A 12,811-nucleotide genomic window follows, 5' to 3' on the forward strand; every position below is an offset into this window, starting at 1 on the left:
GTAGAGGAACCAAAGATGAATAGGACTGAGCTCCCAGTCCTTAGCATGACTATTTTAGACAAGACCATGCAGGTACAACCCTTAAGCTTTAGAAATGTCCGTTTGCCTAAGTCTAACAATTTAAAGCTTTTGGACATTTTAGAAGTTGGTGTCATCATTTCTGTCAGGAGATACAGAAATAGTGATACTAGACACTGCAAAATAACTTTACATGCGAGGATCTAAAACTGGTCTTACATTAGCTTTAATTCTTTAATCTTTATCTCGGAAGATCTTTGGTTTCTCCCAACAATGTTGTCCATTCTCCATGTGCCTGCAAATTAGAGACTTTATTGCAGAGCTGTCTTTTTAGCCATGAAGCAGTCCTTATCTGCTGTCTTGAAGTGCTTGTACTCCCAATTTCACTGATCACAGACACTGTGACCGTGTCAAGCTTAAAGGTCCCGTGATAGCTATCAAAGCATGGGGTCACCACTTAAGATGCACTGCTTCTGCAGGTCCCTATTTCAATGACTGCTTCTCATGCCACCCGGGGGGGGCAACAGAAACAAACAATAAAGACAATGCTTAACAGCTTAACACCTTTTTAAGTTGATATGTCTATTTACAAATCAGGCAGATAGAGCAACACTCATTTATTTAAGGTCATGATTATGACCACCTGAGGAATGTAATCCAATATTTGCCCTCTTTTCATTTTGTCTTCAGCGACTTGTGAAGGAAATGTCTGGCTGTTAAATCCTCTACACTTGCCAGCGAGTCACTAACTTTGTCCGTCTGTTATTTGGTGCTGAGTGGGTCCTGTGGGTTTTAAAGGTTTTCGCTGGAAACAGCTGCCTGCTGCAGCCAGACAGGACATAATGAGAGCCCTGACAGTGAACCAAAATGTTGCTGGCCACAAAACCAAGACCCTCCACTTTGTAGAATAAAAGGAAGTACAGAGTGAGGTGGCAATTGTCTGAGTACTTCGCTGCAAGTGACGGTAATTAGATGTTTTGTTAATATGAAAATATAGATCATGGAATCATAGCGATCATACAGAATTTCCTGAGGTCGAAACTGTCAAAATCTCCTGGCCTGAGCTTTCCTAGTAACGGTGTAGCCCTGCTCCGGAGTCAGTGAAGGGGAATCGCACAGATATACACGGGGCCATCTCGCTGGGAAAGATGTGACACTGAAAATCACTGAGGCCCCACTAGCTCGCAGTGTTGTTGCAGAAAATAGAGGGCAGTCTGCTCAAAATATTGGTCCGCTAAGCCTCAAAGGGAAAGAGAAAAACCCAATGAATTATTTTTGCATTCTTGAAAAGTCTGACCTGTAAATGTGATGGGGAGAGCACAGAGTCAGCACACACAAATACTCCAGCAAAAAACACCCTTTAGGATATTCTGCGGTCAAGGCTAGGTGGGAATATCGAATCCATTTACTCAGCAATCTGCTGAACATGTGTCAGCAAAGCAAAATGGGAGCTGAGAGCGAGCAACGGTAAGCAATCTTTTATATCATATATGTGATTTTTGTGTGTGTGTGTATTTAGCGTATCTATATGTGGTAAACTGTATTATGCTGAGATGTTTTCAGTCTTGAGCTTGTGGTGAGGACTGGGTCACCCTGTCATTACACATATTTCCACAGTACCTGAAAGACACTTTTCATTGACCACTGTCAGAGCTTTCTCTCTCTTCTTCTCTTTTTCTAACTTCTTATACATTTCTCTCGTCCTCCATGAAGACATTTCACCCTGACAGTGGAAATCAATTGCTTGTTTCATCTGACGCTATTGCTGTTTTTACTGCAAACGGAAAATAAATGAACGCGGCCTAGTAGCCTGATTTGCTCTGAGCGCAGGAGTTACTTGGTTTAGCTTTTCTCTAAATAAAAACATCACCAATTTCCTTGTGTTTTTTTCTTCTATAATCCATCACAGCTTTATTCCTTAAAGACACCTTAATCCTTCTTCTTAGTGTCTTTAATGTCTGAAGTGGTTTCACATCAATGTACATTCTGTTACGCTTTACTAAATGTTAATTACCTGGCAACAACGGGGAGAAATATAAGTCCCCTTACTTGTGATGGCCTTTTTTATTTATAACAACTTAGTAGTTGGGACTGACTCCATTTTTATTTTAAATACGCTTACACTTACAACGAATAACATTAATTGAAGAAGAATAGGAAAAAGATAACCCACGTTGACACAACTAAATGACACAGATGTTTTCTTAGTTTTCTTCTTAGATGTGAAGTTGACCACACCAAACACACACCATGGAAGAAATCAATGATAATATTAAGTAAGCAAATTGCAGTCTATGATTTGTATTTTATTCATGCAGCTCATCGTTGTGAGACAACAGTTACATGTTATGTGACCATGAGTGCTGCCTGCCCGTAAACCTCCTGCAGCCAGAGGCATTTTTAAACCTCATTTAAAACATAAAAATTGATGTGGAATGTCAACAGTAAATCATTCTTTCAATTATAATTAAAATCTGGTAATAGTGATTTTTTTTTCTGGTCTTCTGTCCGCCCTTCTATCTTTTCTTTTTTTATTTGACGTATTCTATTCTGTTCAGACTCACAACAGCTCTCAGTGGTCAAGTACCTTTTTCCAGCTTTATACGAGAGCCAGATTGAAATGAACACCTCGACTGACAATGAGCCATGGTCCAGTTGACAAGGGACTTGACAAATATAACACCCTTTCCCTTGGAGAATATAGACATGTAAATTAAAAATACAAATTTAACTTCACCCAAGCTATTTTCTTACCTCTGTATTTAGCTGACAGATAAACTAACCTTATATAACCTGGGTGTTTGTCACATCTGAGTGAATGTGACCTGTTTTCATATGCCAATTACTTTCAAAGATAAAATAAAACACTGCTTCTTTTTCAATTCAGCCCTGGACTAAAAACAAACAAACCCCAAAACAAAACTACAAAATGGTTGTAAAAATCATGAAGTGACCTGCTTTGGAAGGCAAAGCCAATGTTGCTGCTTGTTTTGCTTCTATAATTCATTTGCTTCTACTGAAGTAAGCATGCTTAACAGCAACCAGCGAGTGAGCCCCAGTCCGACCTGCCCGTCTCGTCATGTTCTGATAGCGTATCTAAGTAAAGTCTGTGCTGCTCCCAGGACGTACAATAACCTATTATCTTGTTAAAACAGAGAAGACTGAAGCTCTTGGCAAGTAAACATCTCCACCACACACTCCTGGAAAGAAAAGAAGTGCAGTGGTAGAGAACACATACATGCTCTGTGAAAGAAGAATGATACCTTTAAGCCTGGGCTGTTACCATCCTAATCCACTGTAAGTCATTTTAAACTGATGGCCAGAGAAAGGTTGAAGTAATTCCGTTATCAATAATTCAGCTTCCTTTCTCCAGTGAAATTGATTGCGTTCTGTCAATTCTAGTATTTACCTAATTACTTACATCCCAAACGGCTCAGTATTTTAATCTTCCAACCAGGCTTTAACTGGAGTTAAGGACGAGCTACCAGGAAAGGGAAGCACATCGCTGTGACTTCACTCCATCGCTGTTTTTCTCGTTCGGTCTTTGTTCCTGTTCTTTCTGTGTGCCTGTCTCTTGAGTTTATTGGTCCCGGTGGGATTTTTATATCTCCCATGTATATGAGAGAGAGTGACACAAGAGGTGAGAGAGATGGAGAGAGACGGATAGAGATGCTGTGCTGGAAGATTTGTGTGATGACTCCATGTGTGTGGTAGCGGTGCTCTGTTAAAATGCATGCAAGCGTCTCCGGCACACACGGGGCATCACAGCAGCTGCTGTCCCGTGGACGTGGTTCCAACAAGGTGTGTCAGCCGGCCAACTGGCCACCACAGTAATGGACACACAGCCACAGGTCTCTGGAGAGGCATTGCTGAAAACATGCAAGAGCAAGTGAGCACGTGAGTGTTTAGATATGTATAAGGCTGATGCAGAAAAGGTACAAAGGCTAAATACAAGATCAAAAGGAGGATATTTCAAGAAACTACCAGGAAATCTTAATTCAATGGCATACAAAAAAGAGAAACACGATGAAGGAGAGAGGTGGGGATGAATACACAATGAGCAGGTGGAGAGGTAAAGAGTGCACAGGAGAAAGGAAGAGAGGGAGATGCAGCTCTTTGCATCTATATATTTGCCCCCGGGGGTTTAATACTCTATATACTGCAGTATGCTTTGTTATTCATCTGTAGGGACATTGATGTTTCACATGAGCTAGCAGGTTGTGTGTAAGACAGAGAGAGAGAACGAGAGAGAGAGAGAGAGATGTATAGGAAGAGAGGAACAAGAAGAGTTAAGAAAGGGAAAATACCGTAGTTGTAGCAGCAGATTCAGATAAAATGAAGGATGAGAAAGAGAAAGACTTTATGCAACAAAGTGAGGCTGCCAGACGGAGTAAAGGAAAAAAATAAAGGTAGTCTGTTTAAGACCAGTAGAAGATTTTCATCCTAAAAGTTTGTTCTACTATCAACACCCTTTCACAAAGTGACAACTTTCACAAAATAACTCATGCCGCATCACGAAGTCAAAGCAACTTCTATTCATCAGGAAGTTCTTTCTTTGGGGAGTCCAGTGAAGTACAAAGAGCAAGGGGTGAGAAAAGAATTAGATTACATTTCAAATTCGAAGTGGATCACTCAGTTTTGTGTCCATTCACTTTGTGGTTCTAGGATAAAGAAATGCTCTAAATGTCTTTGTGATTTCGCATTGTTTTCTCTTCTTTTCTTTTTTTGCCTGTAATCTTCTCATTGGTTTGAAACAGACAGAGCCATTTTTGGAAAATGGGATGTCTTATCTCTACATGAGTTGTTACCAACATTTCCAACAGGAAAAGAGCACATCATGCACATTTCAGAAAATGTATTTTTTATTTTAGTTTGCAAGGAGGATGCACGTCAAACTCAAAGAAAATATAACTTCCAAATCATCAAACGTGTTTTCTCAAACTAGCATTTGTCACCTACACATGCTTGCATTACGTATTAGGCTTTTCCTTTTCAGTTGATAACATTCTGTGTCCATCTGCGTGTGCAGCAAAACAGGTAGACTCAAAACCTCCTGCAGATCATTTGAAGAAAAGTGCATATTTTCAAAGCAGCTCAAACTCCTCATCTTTGGATGAATCCTGCTGAGCTAGCGCCTAAACGGATCCACACTTGTTGCATATTTGGAATAGAGTGTATTTGTGGTGTCAGACTCTGCACCTCCTGATAAAGCGCATCAATTTCCTCATGGGAGATTCCGGGCTCTTTTCTCCATTACAAAATGTCAGTGAGTGCTGAGAGCACAGTGCTGTTAAATGGGATGTGAGGAGCTGATCTGATTGTTCATGATTGATGCCGATAATTTATGCCTCTAATCCAGCCTCCTTTGCATTAGCGCTGCAGGTGCAGCGCCGGAGCGCTACAGCCTGTGGTCATGAAATTACCCACAAAATTGTGTTAGGAACAACTAATGTAACCACACAGGAAGAAAAGAAAAGAAAAGAAAAAAGACTACAAGGCACAATTCTGAAGCAAAAGTTGGATTCAACAAATTTTTCACTTGCCAAGTAACAGGTTCAGTGCATGTGAGCAGTCAAAGGTGAAGGCAGATGAATCCATCAGGGAGAAGACAAAGATGAGGTCAAGTAAACTAGCCCGGATAAAAACAAAGAAACCATAACAGGAACACTGAATGCTGAAAACTGAATCCAGTTCCAGAGAAATTGCTGGCAGGCTTGAAACAAGGTACAAAGACGAACCGGCACTAAGGAAAGGGACCACAGACTGAATGCACAAGTGAAGGGGACACAATGAGAGATGGGCAAAACTAATCAGGGCAGGGCAGACAACCACACAGACGGGAAGACACACAAGGGCATGTGAAGTTTCTAAAACGAGGGGAGAGTGTACCTTTATAAAGTAGGGAACAATGACTGAATGAATGACATAAAGAGAAACATAACAGAAGGAGCACAGCGGGGTACGACACCGTCAGTCACGGCCAAGTGTGCGAGTGCAGTACATTTGACTCAGAAACGGGGGCCTCTGAGGAAGTGGGAGGGGAGGTTGAAAGGAGGGGAGAGAGTGAGACGCAGAATAAAAGTGGAACATGGAGAGAGAAGAGGGAGAAACTGTTGTCTCGTTTCAAAGGGAGAGAGGGGGTGGGGGTTGGGGGGGGCACAAAGAGAGAAACCCCCTTTTCCATCTCACAGGAAGAAATGAAAACTTGTGTCGTTACCAGGGAGGGTGCTTTTATTCTGGTGTTTCTATAGCAACAGTTTCCATGTGCCCATTTTACCGACCTGAAGAGTTGCTATTATGCAACGTGTGAAAAAGAGAAAAAAAAAATACGCACACACAAATGGCAGAAACAATGTGATTATTAAAAATCATGCAGAGACAGACATCATTTTTAACCATCTATACCGCATATATACAGCACTGGCAGATATACATACACATGCTCTTGCAGAACAGGCACACACACTAGTGCACAGAGCAAGTTTAACATGACATGACATGTTCTCTCCATGGGCCGGCTAAAAACGCAAGAAGGGGAAGAAGGATTTAAAAGGCAGCTCAACGTGGAATGAAATATTCAGAAAAAATGCATCGGGATTTGTTTTTATTTTCTCCCTGTGTAGCTCACTGTTCTTATCTTAGGTCCTTTTGATTTCTGTTACTTTGTCTTCTTGTCGCCACCTCTCTTTGCATGTGTGCCTCCTAATCTGTGTCTGTAAAGTATCTGTTTGTGTGCTCGTGGTTAGCTATATATCCTGTATGATCGCGGCACGTTGTCATTTTCAGGATGACAGATTGAGACAGAGAGGCATTACGGAGAACTTTGGATCACATCGATCTTCTACAGTGGGTGCGTGTGTGCGTGTGTGTGTGTGTGTGTCTGTGTGTAGTTGTGTGAGCAAGAGCACACAACTCTTTAACAAACCACCACATTCATGCATGATTTAGCCAAGGATTTTAAACATACACGCGTGCATGTTCTGGATCATTAAACTCAGTGGATGGTGCCTTTTGCCTTCAGCACTTCCCATGACAACAGAATCCCATCAACACTTTCACCTAACCTTTTGTTGCTGCAGTAATCAACAATTAACAGTCTGTTCGAAAGACAAGAAAAAGGCGAGCAGGGAGGCAGAGCGAGAGCGATGGGGTTAGGCGCTGATAAAGAGAGGAGAAGAAAATAGATAAGCAAATAAATAAATGCAGTATGGCAATAGGGAGGGATGGAGGGAAGACACACATTCTCACAGTTCACATGTATCAGGCATACCCAGCATAACTTGTTTCTACATGACAGGCTATTGTAATTAGCCAATTAAAGGGACAGTAATCATGTAACCATGAACGGGTTCCCATTGAGATTAAAGAGAAAAAATTTAAGAGCCGCTACGAAGCTCAAGGGACTGAAGCAGGCATACTATAGCTTTGATATTAAATTTAAATCTAGAAACTGATCTATGAAATAATATTAAATACAAGAAAAACAACAATTAACAACATTAATTTCCAGGCTCAAACCATAGCAACCACAAAACAAAAAAAATCCACACAAAAAAACAAGGATCAAATGAACTCAAAACAGCCAGCTTCAGCTGTCCTGTGATTACCACACTGAATGAGAGTAACTTCATCTGAATTCTAAAAGTGCACGAGTCCCACCCAAGGAAACTTAAAACTTAGAAAGATTTTCAAATCTGATGCTAGATTTGACCAGTAAAAACAAAGTTCAGACTACATGACTTTCAAAGTCGTCGGATCGCTTTGCCGCTCCCTGACTAACTCTCTACTAGTAGTATACAGTAAATCATACTGCTGTTTCATTTGAGCGTGACGGCTGAAGGCTTGTCATCTGATGATGCATAAACTGCAGCATCCTAAACCACACTGCGTTTAGGTGTGGGTGTATGTGTACTGTATGCAGTGATACACATGAACATGTATGTGCTTGCCAGAGAGAGTAAGAGTAAGTAAGGGTTTACATAGTATATAAGAATGAAACATGTATGAGATCATATATATTACATATGTGTGTATAGTAGAATAGACACAGTGGGAGAAGAAAGAGTGAGATGAAATGAATAACAAACAGTATTGCACATCCATATAACAAATTATTGTGATGAGGATAAAACGCCATTGTTTTGAACTATTAATGATAGTGAGAGTGGAAGAGCTGAACAAAGGAAGAGGGGGGGGAGGGAGAGATGTGGAATGGATTCATGGAAGAAAGATTGGTACTTACATAAATGAGAAACTGATCGTAGATGACTCATGAACTCCTCTAAGGGGGACTTGGAGCTCCTAAAGCTGATTTATTTTAAAGCCTATTGTAAGAGTAAAATAAGATAAGTGAGCAAAGAGAAAGATATTTTTTCAATAAGGTGCTGACAAACTAAATATAATTTAACGGCCCACTTGAATGGTTCTCTTGAGTATTCCTTTTACAGTGTAAGAATGCTTTCATTTCATGACGTAATTGATTGAGGGAGTGTAACCTAACTGATTCTCATCTTTAATTTTCCTCAGGTAAACAAATCCAGTTTTTCACTGTAATCAAAATGCAAAGAAAAGCAAATGTGATCCAATCAAGCAAGAATCGGGTAATAATTATAATATTGCTGTTCTGTGTTGTAGTAACAATGCTGCGTGATCTCTGCAGTGACTCCCACTGTGAAATAACATGAATAAATTTGAGCTTCTCAGTGTTTCTCTCTTATTTACTGTTGATTTGGATCCCCATAATACTCAGAGCAAAATAAGAAACAACCTCTCTTCTAATAAAACATTATGCCAGTATGGCTTCTCTCTGTAACCTGTTCAGGTGTGTGTCATGCTCAACTTTACATTTACACTCAACATTTCTCAGCGGAGGTAACAGTTGGACTCAACCTGTGATTAGTTAAAATTTCCGCCCAGCCTGTAACTGTTTCACCAGCTCAGTTGATTAATGGTATGGATTTATGGATGTTGTATTTGGCTTAGCATGCTGTTGTGATGTTGTATTATTTCAAAGAGGAAAAGGAGCAAAGCCCCAGCAGTGAAGGTCAGAGAGTAAGTCATTTTTTTTTAGGTAAAAATCTCTGTCTTTCTCCTGAGTCACAAGTGTTTAATCATCTACTTTTTATTTGCTGCCTAAAGTTTTCGCTGGAACCTAAATACATGTTAATTGACCATTAGCATTATTGATTGTTGCAGCCAGTATGAAAAATTTCATAAACTTTTAACATTGAAGCAAGTCTCATTGAGTGATACAACAAATCAATCATTCATCAAATTACTGTGAAATATTTCAATAAAGTATATATTACTTTATTGAAATATAAAATATAATAACTGAATAACTATACTATACTATACACAAACTAGTGCAAGTGTCTAATAAGTTACCGGTGATGTGCTTAAGAAGATGACATGAAGTTGAAAATGTGGTGGGATGTGTGTTAAACACAGAGTGCAGAATGCTCTGTCAGACAGAAGTGAGGTGTTGTACAGTCTAATGGCTTGTGGCAGGAGCGATTTCCAATAAAAACGGGAATCAATAAGCAAAATCAGAATCCATAAGGTTCAAACGATAACCATCCCTAGGAAAGAGACAGCGAGAGGAGATAAGCGAGAGAAGGGTAGAGTTGCTCTGCTCCCGTTGCAGAAAAAAAATGCTAGAGGAAACACTGCATCCTATGTATTTAAAATGTCTTTTCCCACATTTTGGTAGCAAACCAGACATTTGAATCCACCTTACTGCAAGTTGTTAACAGAACAGCCAGACACCAACATATTTGTCGATGCAAATTAAAAGCATGTGTTCCCTGAAAAATGATCCAAAGTCATTTGTATCTCTTCTACTCAACTCAAGGAAGACTACAGCTCTCTAGCCAAACTTTGAAAAAACACATGTGAGAGTATATGTGGGTATTGATGATCTCACCTGAAGATGCTTCTGTTTTCTGCCCTATTGGCTTTGAGTTGTGAGACGGCACCAATCTCAGCCACTCAGTCAGAAATCCAGGAAGCTATTTCATCAACCAGCCTGGCAGTCATTCAACCAGCACAAAGTCTGTCAGCCAGTTATCTGGTCAGTTAGTCAACTGACCTTGGACCCAATCAGTCTGTGAACCAGTCAGTCAGTCTGACAGAATGGCAGCCAGTTGGCAAAAAACTCTTGCTGATGCCTGGTAAGAGAGGACTGTTTTATAAGTATGGTTAATCCTGACTTCACTTCATTTAGATCGGGGCCTGGTCTTATTTTTATTGTTTGGGCCAAATTAACTGCCCAGGGACAATTCCAAGATGGCCGCCAAGTGAAGAGACCTACCTATTTTCACCTAATGCTGCCCCGCCCATTTTTTTCTCTTTCGGTTTTTACTGGGACCAAATTTCAGCTTTCAAAACAGAATCTAAACAGTAACTCTATCTTTTAAAAAACATTAATTATTAAACATTATTAAAAACATTTATTTCTTTCGGCAAATAAAGGGTGGTAATGCTGACAATGCAAAACAAAGTAATCACACTTTCACTCTAAAACAGAGCCAAAATTAAAACAAATGACTTAATTTAAAGGTAAAGAATAGCCTGCTTTTTTTGATAATAAATAGATAATTATCCCACCATCTTGCTTGTTCATGTTATTACCAGAATCCCGCCTTGTTTCTTAATTATTATGAGAGGCAAAACCTGAAGTAAAAAATAGAAATTGTCATGCCTATGATCATAGTCATCATTTACATGTGTGTGTGTGTAGGTATTTTCTCGAGGGCTCTGTAAACAGACAGCAGCACAGAGCACGAGTCACTACCAATATTAAGAGCATAAAGAAGGGGGAGAGAGAGAGGAAAAAGAAAATGAGCGTCTGAATCAGTGTTTGTTTTATTTAGTTTGACAGCTTGTTGACGGCGCTGGCTTGTTTTTGATGCTGTCAGCCGATTATTCATTTAGAGCCGAATCCAGTTTGGACCACAAGGCCTATTAAATTATACATATTGAACAGAATTGTTGCAGCACCACAAAGAGTTTGCTTCAGTTTAAGCCCACAGCTAGCGGTAGGTGTGAGGGGGTGCGCTACATCTGCCTGCAGTGGGAGGTGCTGAGGACATGTTAAATCATAGATGGCCTCGACTGTTCTCACTGGCCTCCAACAGCAGATTTACTATGCAGACTGTCAAAAGTGTGACTCATTAAAATCCCAAATTTGGCTACTGGAACTTTTGTCGCTATTGTAAAGTGACAGAGAGAACGTGAAGGGAGTAGCTGTTTGTTTTTTGTATTTTTTGTAATGCAGGAAGAAACACAAAACCAAAAGCCACTAGAATCCCATGTAAGTTTGTTGTTGAATTTTTGTCGTTAGTCTGAACTGACAAAACGATTTCTGGTGTGGTGAAAATAAAGTAAATCTTAATGAAAGTTTTAGTGAGTCGAGCGTTGAAATACACAGACATTTGTCACCAGTGTGATTTACAACATGCTGACAGCAGTGGTTTATATAACACTGACTTAAGGCAGTCATCCCACCAAAAATGGTTGTAGCGTGACAGAAATGAATTATTACATTAGCATCTGTATGGCTCAATATTCATTTGTGGGGGGGGTTAGCGCGATTAGTTATATTTATATGACATTTATCTTTATATTTGGGGCTTTGTTGCATTCACTAGAGACCATATTGGTCTTATAGGGAAAAAAATATATATTTATGTTTATCGAGGCCATGTTCACAACACTGAAAGCTCAAAATACAGCAAAGCACTGTGGTCAGCAAGTCCACCCTGAATTTGGAGTGCACCCGTATTTGTACCCTTGTGGTAATTGCTATTAAGCAGTCCACAAATGATCACATGGAGGGAAAGCAACTTTCTTTCTTTCCAAAAAGTGTTGCAGTGGGAAAGTCTTACAGAACAACAACAATGTCAATCCAATTTCACACAGTTCCACCATTCAGATAGTGAGCATTTCCAAGTTGGATTGGGTTTATGGTGGTGGTGATTGTTATGGTTATGTAATTCATGAAAACGTGGGCGTAAAGATGACAGATTTAATTTGGGATGATTTTGAAGTGATGTGTTGAGGTTGAGTATAACTGGAGAATGTATACAACCGTATCCATCGCACCACAGATTCCCTGCAGAGCATATTACACTTTCAATATTTTCAGCAAAAAGCTTTTGCCCAGAAAAGATTTTAATCTGTCACCCAAAAGACACATTGTGTAGAATGGCAGGAATACAACCACCTCAGAAGTCCTTGTGTTTCCATGTTTTTGGCAAACACACTATGTTAACATCTTACTTTGATAACTGTACGAGTCACATCCACCCAAGATTTCATAACCTCTCTGAGACCTTCATACTGCAATACTTGGAAGTGTGAAGATTGACAGATTAAAGACGCTAACCTTGCTTGTCAGATCGCTCTGGGAGAGGCTGGTCTGTTGTGCTGGCTCTCTGTAAATATACGCTTATCTGGTGCGCATCGTCAAAACATGGAAATGAATTCATCAAAGTGTGGGAACAAATTGTATCTCTTGTGCATGCTGTAGCATTTCAAGCACTCAGTGTAGTAAAATCTGGATCAGAAGAAACCACATTAAATCAGAGTACATCTTTTAAACAGAGGATCAGATGGAGCTCGTCTGTTAGGATGTGAAATTATTCTCAAATCTTCGTTTGAATTAGTAAGCAATTTGGTAAGATACAATGGCTCCAAACAATGTTGAAATAATTGTTATTCGGAAATATAAAATCATAAGGGGTTCATTGAGAAGAAGGATGGATCAAAGAAAAAAACTTTCATCTACAAT

At 39.8% G+C, this 12,811-nt stretch overlaps 1 protein-coding gene across 2 annotated transcripts in view; it reads right to left on the reverse strand.

Moving 5' to 3' along the window:
* Window positions 1-10,045, reverse strand: part of LOC118302754 (CUB and sushi domain-containing protein 1-like) — a 269,330-nt gene extending 259,285 nt beyond the window's left edge. For both annotated transcript variants that reach the window (XM_047331593.1, XM_047331592.1), the window contains exon 1: window positions 9,944-10,045. The gene's annotated coding sequence lies outside the window, so the exon portion shown is untranslated. The remainder of the gene's footprint in view (window positions 1-9,943) is intronic.
* Window positions 10,046-12,811: the final 2,766 nt, after the last annotated feature.

Source organism: Scophthalmus maximus, chromosome 4, assembly GCF_022379125.1.
Source record: "Scophthalmus maximus strain ysfricsl-2021 chromosome 4, ASM2237912v1, whole genome shotgun sequence".
NCBI lineage: Eukaryota > Metazoa > Chordata > Actinopteri > Pleuronectiformes > Scophthalmidae > Scophthalmus > Scophthalmus maximus.